Source organism: Zea mays, chromosome 1 (assembly GCF_902167145.1).
Source record: "Zea mays cultivar B73 chromosome 1, Zm-B73-REFERENCE-NAM-5.0, whole genome shotgun sequence".
NCBI classification, from domain to species: Eukaryota; Viridiplantae; Streptophyta; class Magnoliopsida; order Poales; family Poaceae; genus Zea; species Zea mays.
The window spans coordinates 81,866,133-81,878,449 of record NC_050096.1 but is presented as its reverse complement, the minus strand read 5'-3'; positions in this window follow the sequence as shown (position 1 = coordinate 81,878,449).

Sequence of the window (12,317 nt, the reverse complement as noted above, 5' to 3'; positions counted from 1 at the left end):
GGCGCCAGGCATCGGTGGCAGCGGTGACTACTCGCTGGGAGAACGGCGGGAGCAACTCGCCGTCGTTCCGGAGGTAGAACCACCGGCGCTGCCACCCCTTGTTCGAGGACGCGAGGGTGGCAGGAATATACAGCGACGCCCGCGACTGCCTCAGCAGAAGGGTACAGCCGCCGGCCCGCACCGCTGCACGGACTTTCCTCTCCCCCGTCGGCGAGGCGAAAAGCTCCACGCAAAAGAAATGGGTCCACAAATCCCAATGGGGGGCGATCCCCAAGTACCCCTCACACACCGCAACGAAGATGGCGGCCTGCGAGATGGAGTTAGGGGTGAGGTTATGCAACTCCACCCCATAGTGGTACAGGATCGCCCGCATGAAGCGGTCCGCCGGCACGCCGAATCCCCGCTCGTGGAAGGAGACAAAGCTCACGATGTACCCCGGCGGTGGGGACGGAGCGGCTCCACCCGCGGGAGGAATCCATTCCGGTCGCTGATTATCGGTGAGGGGACGGAGCAAACCCTCGCCGACCAAATCTTCCAGGTCGCTCGCCATCACCGTGGAAAGGGGCCATGGATCGCGCGGCGGAATGATGGTCACCCGCTCAGCCATCACCGAGCTAAAAGGGATGGCGGCGCGAAGGGCAGGAAGGGCGGTTCTCTCTTCTCTGGCTAGATCTCTCGGGTTGCAAAAACCTAAGAGGCAGGCAGGAAGCGGAGCAAAGAACCGTCACCGGACCCTCTCCTGGGTATATAAAGACCAAGGCGAGGACGGTTCCAACGTTCCGCCCGGACCGGACGCGGGATTCAAAAACGCGAGGCGAAACAACCGTTCCTCGAACGGCTCGCGCACGCGCAACGGCCGCCCCGCCAACTACTCGCCCCGTCGCATTGACTCCGCGGCTGGACAGGCGACACTTCTGGTAGGAGCAGCGGGCGACGCTTCGCCTTCGCCGAAACAACCGCGCCAAAAAAGGTACGCCGCGTCGTTCGGTTTCGTATCCTTTTCCCTTTTTCCTCTTTCTCTATCTCTTGCGACAGGGACCGGGAAAGGGGGATACTCCGAAAGGGATCCTTCCCCGTGAAGGAACCAGGCTCCGAGCCTCCTTACTGATCAGAGGTTCGAAGGCTGGCCCCCCCGAAGGGTTCAACAGCCGCCTCAGATCGCGTGGGCCCTACACCCACTACTGGTCAGAGGTTCGAAGGCCGGCCCCCCGAAGGGTTCCACGGCCGCCTCAGGCTACTCGGGCTCCGTGCCCATTACTGATCAGGGGTTTGAAGGCTGGCCCCCGAAGGGTTCACAGCCGCCTCAGACGCCGAGCGAGGGATGACCAGGGGTACGTTCGATACATAACCAAGGCTCGGGCTGCGCTCCCGAGGTACCCTAGGACATTTCCGAGACCAGCGGGAGCGATCTTGCAACGGAATCCCATCGGAGGGAGGCATCGAGCCCTCGGACCCCATCGCCAGGGGACCGGGTCCGGCAGATCACCCGCAGGTACTTTTGGGCGTGCCTCTGGGCCCCTAGCCGACCCCTAACGAACGGGGCACGGACGTCCACTCGGATTACCCGCTTGCAGCTCACCGGAGACACCATGTTCGGCGCCCATCGAGGGTAACATGGCGCTCTCCCCCCCTCCTCCTTGCGGAAAGGCGACGCAGGGGCGTATGTAAAAAAGCCGAGTCTGTCCCTGATCGCCCTCTTGCCCTGTGCAGAGGCTCGGGGGCTGCTCTCGCAAACCCGGCTCCGACCAAACCGTTGACAGCGTCAACATACCAGCCCGAGAACTTGGGCCCGACCGTACACCCGGGCTACGACCAGCTCGCATGAGGGAACAACCAAACCAGCCGAAGCATTACGCAAGGCATTAAGACCTCGAAGGAGTGAAACCACTCCTCCGAGGCCTCGGGGGCTACACCCGGCGGGTGCGCTCGCGCGCACCCACCGGAACAAAATGCAACCGAGAAAGGCTGGTCCCCTTGCAAAAAAGTGCGACGAAAGCCTCCAAGCGAGTGCTAACACTCCCTTCGAGGCTCGGGGGCTACTGTCGGGGACCATAATTAGGGGTACCCTCAAGACTCCTAATTCTCAGCTGGTAACCCCCATCAGCATAAAGCTGCAAAGGCCTGATGGGTGCGATTAAGTCAGGGATCAGTCCATTCGAGCGACTCGATCACGCCTCGCCCGAGCCTAGCCTCGGACAAGGGCAGCCAACCCCGGAGGATTTCCGTCTCGCCCGAGGCCCCCCTCCAACGGCGGACACATCTTCGGCTCGCCCGAGGCCCTGCCTTCGCTAAGAAGCAACCCTGACTAAATCGCCGCACCGACCGACCAAATCGCAGGAGCATTTAACGCAAAGGTGGCCTGACACCTTTTTCCTGACACGCGCCCTCCGGCAGAGCCGAAGTGACCGCCGTCACATCGCCGCTCCACTGACCGGTCTGACAGAAGGACAGCGCCGCCTGCGCCACTCCGACTGTAGCGCCACTTGACAGAGTGATGCTGACAGGAAGCCAGTCCCTGCCAAAGGCACCATAGGAAGCTCCGCCCGACCCAGGGCTCGGACTCGGGCTCAGCCCCGGAAGACGGCGAACTCCGCTCCGCCCGACCCAGGGCTCGGACTCGGGCTAAGACCCGGAAGACGGCGAACTCCGCTCCGCCCGACCCAGGGCTCGGACTCGGGCTAAGACCCGGAAGACGGCGAACTCCGCTCCGCCCGACCCAGGGCTCGGACTCGGGCTAAGACCCGGAAGACGGCGAACTCCGCTCCGCCCGACCCAGGGCTCGGACTCGGGCTAAGACCCGGAAGACGACGAACTCCGCTCCGCCCGACCCAGGGCTCGGACTCGGGCTAAGACCCGGAAGACGGCGAACTCCGCTCCGCCCGACCAAGGGCTCGGACTCGGGCTAAGACCCGGAAGACGGCGAACTCCGCTCCGCCCGACCCAGGGCTCGGACTCGGGCTAAGACCCAGAAGACGGCGAACTCCGCTCCGCCCGACCCAGGGCTCGGACTCGGGCTAAGACCCGGAAGACGACGAACTCCGCTTCGCCCGACCCCAGGGCTCGGACTCGGGCTAAGAACCGGAAGACGGCGAACTCCGCTCCGCCCGACCCAGGGCTCGAACTCAGGCTAAGACCCGGAAGACGGCGAACTCCGCTCCGCCCGACCAAGGGCTCGGACTCGGGCTAAGACCCGGAAGACGGCGAACTCCGCTCCGCCCGACCCAGGGCTCGGACTCGGGCTAATACCCGGAAGACGGCGAACTCCGCTCCGCCCGACCAAGGGCTCGGACTCGGGCTAAGACCCGGAAGACGACGAACTCCGCTTCGCCCGACCCCAGGGCTCGGACACCGCCCTGGCCTCTGCCGACGACCTCCGCCTCGCCCGACTCAGGGGCTCGGACTCGGCCTCGGCCATGGAAGACAGACTCGACCTCGGCTTCGGAGGAGCCTCCACGTCGCCCAACCTAGGGCACATGCCAGCCACGTCAACAGGAAGCGCCATCATCACCCTACCCCGAGCTGACTCGGGCCACAGAGAACAAGATCGGTGTCCCATCTGGCTGTCTCCACCAGATAGGCAATGATGGCGCCCCGCATGCCCTGTGACGACGGCGGCTCTCAGCTCTCTTACGGAAGCAGGAGGACGTCAGCAAGGACACAACCGCTCCGACAGCTGTCCCTCCGCCAGGCTCCGCCGCTCCTCCGACGGCCACGACGTCACACTAGTTGGGTTCCAAGATCTCTCCGGCTGCCACATTGGCATGTACTCAGGGCATTAGCTCTCCCTCGCTAGACACGTAGCACTCTGCTACACCCCTATTGTACACCTGGATCCTCTCCTTGCGTCTATAAAAGGAAGGACCAGGGCCCTCTTAGAGAGGGTTGGCCGCGCGGGACGAGGACGGGACAGGCGCTCTCTTGGGGCCGCTCGCTTCCCTCACCCGCGTGGACGCTTGTAACCCCCTACTGCAAGCGCACCCGACCTGGGCGCGGGACGAACACGAAGGCCGCGGGATTCCCACCTCTCTCGCGCCGGTCTCCGGCCGCCTCGCTCCTTTCCCCCCTTCGCGCTCGCCCACGCGCTCGACCCATCTGGGCTGGGGCACGCGGCACTCACTCGTCGGCCTGAGGGACCCCCGGTCTCGAAACGCCGACAATTATAGAAGCTGGAGCCTATGTACAAGCCAAATACTTTTAAACCTTGCATTACCAATCCGTTGACGCTCAGAAAAAAAAACAAAACTGTAATTTTTGAAGTCCGTATCTCTCCCTTGCAGATCTTTTTTCCTTTTGGGGATCAAAAGGGCTACAAATCTGAATGGTCAACATATACATAATGCAGCATCTTTAGGGTGGACACTGGAACATGTGCTGTGACGGACAATCAAATCACTGTTTGTGAGCATCTTCGTTTGAAGACGAACCTGTTGAAGGTGATAATGTCATCGTGAGTCCATGCATCAGCGAGACCACGGACCAATCGGACACACAGTTGCAGAATCGATCAACTAGAACGGAAAATATCCTGGATACTGCAGGCGAACGTACAGCAACGATTTTAGGTGCATTGGCTGCTAAAAATATGCTCCGTTCTAAAATTATAAGATGCTTTGATATATTTAAATACATAGATTGACACTGTAGTATCATGATACTGGTATAATACTCGTGCGTTGCGATAACACACCATCATATTTAATACCAATAAAATAAAAAATAAATTTAATATCAGACTGAATATATGATCTACATATCAGATATTAAATTGACAAGAATAAACATTACATCTTATCTTAACTAAAAGGTCAAAAAAATATGAGTTAAAATAGAGTCTAACCTTTCTTTCTGCTAGTGAGATAGTGTTGTGTGGGAGCGTTGCACTGTGTGTTGTTTTCTGTCCTGCTGAGCTTGGGTTGTTTCTCAAGTCCTATATGTGGCTTATTTGTTAGGCCAGAAGTGGGGAAGTGGAACAAACCTACACGTTTTGCACGTGACACATAACGCACGAAACTGATGTTTTAGAATAGTATAGATCGGAGCATCTCTAAAAGTTCCCTAAAACTTCTTATTGGGGTTGTTGTAAAAAAACACCCTTCCAAAAAATCTAAACCTACATCAGAAAGCTAATAACTATCTCCTAAAATATTTAAGGTGGATTTTGAAAAAGCCTATGATAAGGTGAACTAGAATTTTCTGCATAATATGTTGGCGAAAAAGGGTTTTGGTAATAAATGGTGCGACTGGGTAATGAAGACTGTTAAAGGAGGAAAAATTGCCATTAAGATGAATGATCTAATTGGTCCTTACTTCACAACCCACCAAGGGGTTAGACAAGGTGACCCTTTTTCTCCCCTCTTGTTTAATATCGCTGCGGATGGGCTAGCTTGCATGATTCAGAAAGCGCAGGATGAAGGTATCCTTAAAGGCCTCATTCCCCATATCATCACCAATGGTTGTTGCTGCCTCCAGTATGCTGATGATACCATTTTTTTGCTTTAGGATGATCTTGATGGTGGTAGAAATCTTAAGTTTATTCTTTGTTTGTTTGAGCAGATGTCTAGTCTCAAAATTAATTTTCATAAAAGTGAAATCTTATTTTTAGGTAATGTTGTTGATAGGAAAAATTGTTACGCGGATATTTTTACTTGCCCCTCTAACAGCCTTCCTATGAGATATTTGGGGGTCCCGATTGATGATAAAAAACTTTGTAAATCTTTGTGGACGTCCAGAGTGGAAAAAGTTGAGAGCAAACTTGGTTCTTGGCAAGGGAGGTTTCTTAGTTTGGGTGGTCGTTTAGTTCTAATAAATAGCAGTCTAACCAATGTTCCCCTCTACATGCTTTCTATTTACAAAGCCCCAAAAAGTGTGATAAAAATCGACATTTACAGAAAAAGATTATTGTGGCAAGGGGGCCATAGTCAAAAGAAATATCATTTAGCTGATTGGGATTTAGTTTGTTCTCCTAAAGATCAAGGTGGCCTTGGTGTTTTGGATTTGAATATAATGAATGAAGTCGTCCTAGCCAAATGGATTTGGAACCTAGAAAATTCGAATGGCCTATGGCAAACCATTATCAGGCAAAAATACATTAAAGGGAGACCTATTATTTCAGTGAAAAAAGGCAGAGTGATTCTCACTTCTGGAAGGGCATCCTTGAGGTTCGTGACAATTTTTACAGATTTTGTAAAAAGAAGGTTGGTAATGGAAAAAGTACAAGTTTCTGGAATAACATCTGGTGTGATTCGGTTCCCTTGTCACTTAGATGCCCCCAACTTGTTCGATATTGTCTATGATAAAAATATCACAGTGGAGAAAGTGTTTTCTTCTGACTTTCAGTTGTTAACTTTCAGAAGAAGATTGTTGGGGGATTTGGCTTCCGACCACAACAATTTAATTGTCCAATGTAATAAGGTTGGGAGATTTAACAATGATGATAAGGTTGCCTGGTCTCTAGGGAAACATGGTTTTTCTGTTAAATCCTTACAGGGAAAGTAAGTGTTCTCAGATTCCAGTGCCTTCCAGCTTCTTATGGAAAACCAGGTTACCCCACAAAATCAAAGTTTTTTTGTGGCTTGTCTTGCACAATAAGATTCTAACAAAAGATAATCTGAGAAAAAGAAATTGGAAGGGCCCTTTGAACTGTGTCTTTTGTGGATTATCAGAATCCATAGATCATCTTTTCTTCCAATGTTCTGTCGCTCGTTATATGTGGAGAATCATCCAAACAGCTTTGGATCTGAATTCTGTTCCTAATAATGTTGAAAATCTTTTTGGGCCCTGGATTAACAGTTTCAGCAAGAAAGAAATGAACTTGGTTCTTTTCGGTTGTGGTGCAGTCATATCTGGGCAATTTGGCGCTCTAGAAATTATTGCTGTTTTAATGATAAATTGATTTCTGACCCTACTAATGTGATCTTCTTGTGTTGTTTCTGGATTGATGCTTGGGCAATCCGACAGAAAGAGAGGGAAAAAACTGGTGGAGTAAGGAAACCCCAGAGTCAGAAAGACAACAAGTGAAATCTTCAAGGGTCCTCATGGGTGGAACAGTGATTGCTGAGAGTTAGTAGGTCCTTTTGGATAGTCTTCTCTATGATCTTTAGTCAGACTGATATGCTATCTGTGTCCATGTTGGGTTCGCGGCTGTCATGTCATGGTTGTGCTCCTGTTGATTTCTCTTGGTTCTTTTTTGGTGGTCGATACTGTTAAATGTCTTTCTATTCTACAGTGGAAGTTTTTTCCCATATCGTGTTTACCTCATCCGATAGTTGCATGCTTGTTATCGGCTTTTTCCATTTTGGTGGCGGATGTTATCATGTATGAACTCTGTTGCCGTCTATTTCGTAATGAAATAGGGGTTGTTCCTCTTCGTAAAAAAATCTCCTAAAATATTTAGAAGAAAGAAGAAACCATGTGGGCCGCGCCAAGCACTATTAGGCGGATTCCTGTTGAACAGTGATCGCTTTTATCGCGACCTGCTGCGCTGCCGGCAACGTGAACATCGATCTAGAGTGCAGACGATCAATTTGCTAGCTGACGCGAAAGAGTAGACCTTGCCCTATGCACATGCACGTCTTAATTCATGTAACTTTACTTGCCTCGTCTCCCTGCGCTGCGTAGTTTTTTTTTTGTTGATAATTTTGTTCTGAATCTGTTCAAAAAGTGAAGCCCCTGTTCTGTGTTCACGAACTAAAAACAAAAGGTGAAAGCAGAATGATGTAGCAGTATCACTAAAGTTTAGAAACCATTAATTGTGGGATTCTAAACCAACATCATCCAGACTAGAATGAATATCGAAGACAACCATTGACCATTTGCTTGTAAACTGCAACCTTATTTGGCTTAAATTCTTCTTCATAGTTGATTGCAAACTTGTGCTCAGGCAGTCCGGTGGCGCCGAGTTCCCACAACAGCACCTTGGCCAGCAGGAAGAAGGTAGAGACGCCGTGAGACATGCCGTCGGGTCCCGCTCCTCCTTTGCCGCCACGCGCGGGGGCTTCCGCTTTGGCTGCCAGTCCATTGAGGGACATGGTCGCCGACAAGCAACTCGCCATTGAAGCATATCGCGCGCGGGAAAGCTAATGGGGTGATTGAGGGAGGAGAGCAATCACTACGGTGACTGCCTTCAGTTTCGCGTCGCGAATATAATGCAGAGTTCTTACGGGATATTTCGCCTTGAGTTATGTGTTTGAGTGTATCTAAGGTAGTGAATATAAAAAAACTCAAAACATATAACTTAACAAAGACACAATGTCTTAGCTCTATGTTCGAGAGAGAGGACTAGCTGAATGGTCAATTAAATTTATTAAATACTCTAATTGATACAATGAATATGATAAAACACATGTTTTAGACATGTCCGTTGTATTATTACTTAGAGTACCATGCAACAATATAAATTTGCACATGTCCTTAGATGTTCTATTGGAGTCTATTTTTCTCCTTTTCTCTGTTGAAGTTGCTCCTGGACAACTTTGAACGGCGCCCCCGACTTCACTTCCCCATGTACTTTATCCCCCTCTCCCCTCCAACCCTTCACCCTTCCACTCCCCCTCTTTTGAGTGAGAGAAGAACTATCCCCTTTGATGGGGGAGCTTTAATCTCCCCTCGCTAATCATTGATTATCTATGCAAAATTATTCTAATTAACTTATAACGATGTGTATCTAGTACTATAAATATTGCATATTTTTAAACTCCAAAAGTTGATGTATAAAAGTCACATAGCTCAGTTAAAATGTACAAGCGTAGCTAAATAGGAGGAATGGTTGGAGATGAGATGAAATATGGGAGGAATGAAAGAGTGGAAGGTATTTAAAAATGAATAAAAAGTAAGAATAAGGGGATATGAGAGGGGTAATGGTTGGAATCAGCCTTAGAAAAGGGGGTTGGTAAATATAGCAAGAGATGCAGACTGGAGCACGTAAATCTTGAGTGCAGTCTGGTTATCAACATATAGGTGATTTATAGAGGTTCAGACTGCAATATGTGTAATACTATATGCCATTTTCGATTATTGTGGATTCATCAACAACAAGGTGAATAAGGGGGTGTTTGAATACATTAGAACTAATAGTTAGCGACTAAAATTAGCTGGAGGCATCCAAATAATCTAGCTAATAGTTCAACTATTTGCTATTTTTAGTAAATTAGTTAATAGTTAGCTAGCTAATTCTACTAGCAATTTTTTTAGACAACTAACTATTAGTTGCCTTCAAACACCCCCTAAGATTACAATCTCAGATATCAGCTGAATGTCATGCCCATGTATCGACTAAACCAAGAGTAAGAGACTAAAGTAACGACGAAACTGTGGATTCGGCTGGGATTTGTTGAATCAGAATCCTTCGAGCACCTTCCTTTTATAGCTAAAGAGAGGAGTAAGTGATACATGTTGGCTAGTTAGTAGGCCCTTTCCAGTAGAGGCTCAACTACTCGTCTTGTCATATACATGGAATTGTACGCAGTCACACGTCCCAAAGTGCCACAACATGGAGCTTGTCTTACTGTAGTGACAAATATGGGTTGTCATTGAGGCATGTATGTCTTGTCATAGTGGCAAGTGCTAGGCCCACATTGTTGGGTATGACAAAGTTGAATAATCGATGAAGCAAATTTGTACTTTATAGTGCATGCTAGGTTGCTGATGCATTTAAGAGTGGCTATAAGGATGATGTATCATATCGAATAGTGGTCTCAAGTACGCATGTTGCCTGTATTGTGACAATAATCCACCTCCTTATCATAATATCACCCATTATAATTATTATGATGGTCAGAAGCCTTATCTAGATCTCTGAGGCCATTTGAAGCAGAGACAGGCGTGGTACTAGGGTCATACCTTGTGGGTCTGCTCTGCCTAAGGGACATGGCCATACATATTCCTTTATCTATAGTAGCAAGTAGGTTCTTAAGTATTTTTTTATTGGAATATTTAGAGGGCATTTTAGCAACATCAAGGGCTATGGTATTCCCTAAACACTAACTGAGAGTCGCCTAGAGGGGGTGAATAGGTGAAACCTGTAAATTATAAACTTTAAACACACACTTTACCCGGGGTTAGGGTTAGAAACAAATAATATGAATACGGAGTGCGAAAGATAGTTCTTCTTGCTATGAGTTGCTCAATCAATGCAGATAACTTTGGGAGCTAACTCAAAAGATTGTGAGCAAGAGAACTTTTAGAGAGAGGGGGAGGGAAGAAACAAATCGAATGGTGATGATCAACATAAATGAACACGATGATTTGTTTCCCGAGGTTCGGTTCCAATGAACCTACTCCCCGTTGAGGAGGCCACAAAGGCCGGATCTTTTTCAACCCTTTCCCTCTCTCAATCGGTCACCTAGACCCGTTGAGTGCTTCTTCTTAATCTCAAGGGTCACAAAAAAACCCGCAAAGATAACCACACACTTAGGTGTTTCTTGCTAGCTTTACAAATCACTTAGAGAGTTTAGAAAGAGATGAAAAAAGCACACCAAGCAACAAGAGCAACACATGAAACACAAATCACCCTCTCTCAAGTTATTAATCACTATTGATCCCTTGACTTAATTGTGGCACTTGGAGAGGATTGCATGCTTTGAATGTGTCTTGGAATTGATTCTTTGCTCTTGTATTGAATGTGGAGAGTGGAAGTCTTGGATGCATTGAATGGTGGTGTTTGGGGGTAGTTATAGCCCCAACCACAATTCTAGCTGTTGGTTGGGCTTTCTGTCGATGGGCACACTGGACAGTCCGGTGCCTACCACGTCAGTCGCCTGTTGGAGTAAACCGTTGGCGAAGATGACCGTTGGCTGTGGGCTCACCGGACAGTCCGGTGAATTTTAGCCGCAAAGCTCCAAATTTTCCCGAAAGCGGCTAGTTCGTTGGGCGGTCCAGCTTGGGCACCGGACAGTCCAGTGCACCTCTGGCTGGTGCAATCCTGATTTGCCCCATACTTATAGAATTGGCCCAAGGGTCATTTTCCTTACATGTGTATGTGAACTTTATGCACCTGAGAAAAGATCAACTAGGCAAACTAGTTAGTCCATAAGATTTGTGATGGTCGTCAAACACCAAAATCGATTATAGGAAATGATTGAGGCCATTTCCCTTTCACTAACATAGGCCACTAGGCTCTACATAGGCCTGTGTAGGCTAATAGGTGCGCCCAACCTTCTCGCAAAATGTCTGATAAATCTGGAGGATGATCTTACCCTACTCTAGATGTCATGGAAACTAGAGTGCACCCTAGCCTGAGAAGTCCTCGAATGGACAGCTAATGCCTTGCATTTTGTGGGCCTTAGGATCATCGAGAGGGGATCCCATTCTAGTTAGAGTATGGGGGCACTTGCCACAGTTTCAACTAGATTGTGATGAAGTTGTCATAGCTCTAGGTAAGGTGAGTGCCAAACTAGAGAGAGGGCTAGAAGTTGGCCCTCATGGTGGCTGACAATGTGCTAGTGTTTCTAAATAGTAGAATTTGAACACCTCCTTGGATCCCATCTATAAAGGATTGTAAGAGGAGCCCCTAGGTAGAGAACAAAGTCAAGGAAGCCATAGAGATGGCGGTCAGCTGCTAAATCCAAGAGGCATCCAACTTTGACGGTGAAGATGAAGTAGGGGTGATGGACAATGATGACGATGGTAACAATTAGTTTTACCCTAATATTCATTTGGAGTTGTAATCTATGCCCCTAGTGCCAAGAAGTTTATTATATTTGAATACATTCTCCTAGACTTCAACTTCTTTCCTTTTTCTTACCTCTAGCCCCTTAGCATTGCAAGGGATCGACCTCTACAACCCATGGCCCCTAGGTAGTAGCCCCTAAGCCATGAGGCGTTAGGTAGGTTCGGGGACCTTTGCACTACCCATGTAGTTCCCCGGGTGGCTATGGTTCTGAGGACCAAGGGTAGGACATTGTAGGGTTTGGGGACCTTAGCACATACCAAATGGGTTTCTCCTTTGGCCCCTAAGTAGAGGTAGCTCTAGGGCCAAGGGTGACACTCATAGTTATAAAAGGGGCCCTTAGTATTGTAGGGGTCCTAGGTGCGCTTCCTCATTGCACCCTTAGGATCTAAGACCCTTAGGGCAAGTTTGGTGACCAGGGAATTGGAGGCAATCTATGGGGGAGGAAATCCCCTGCTACTCAAGGGAATCGGAGGGGATCCATGGGGGAGGAACACATGATTAGCCTTATAGGGAACACATGAATATGAAAACACAATAATTTCCTCCCCATGGATCCCCTCCAATTCCCTGGTCACCAAATTAGCCTTATAGGGATCTAAAAACAAACTAAAAAGGCTTAGGCCCCCTTTGGAACACATGAATATGAAAA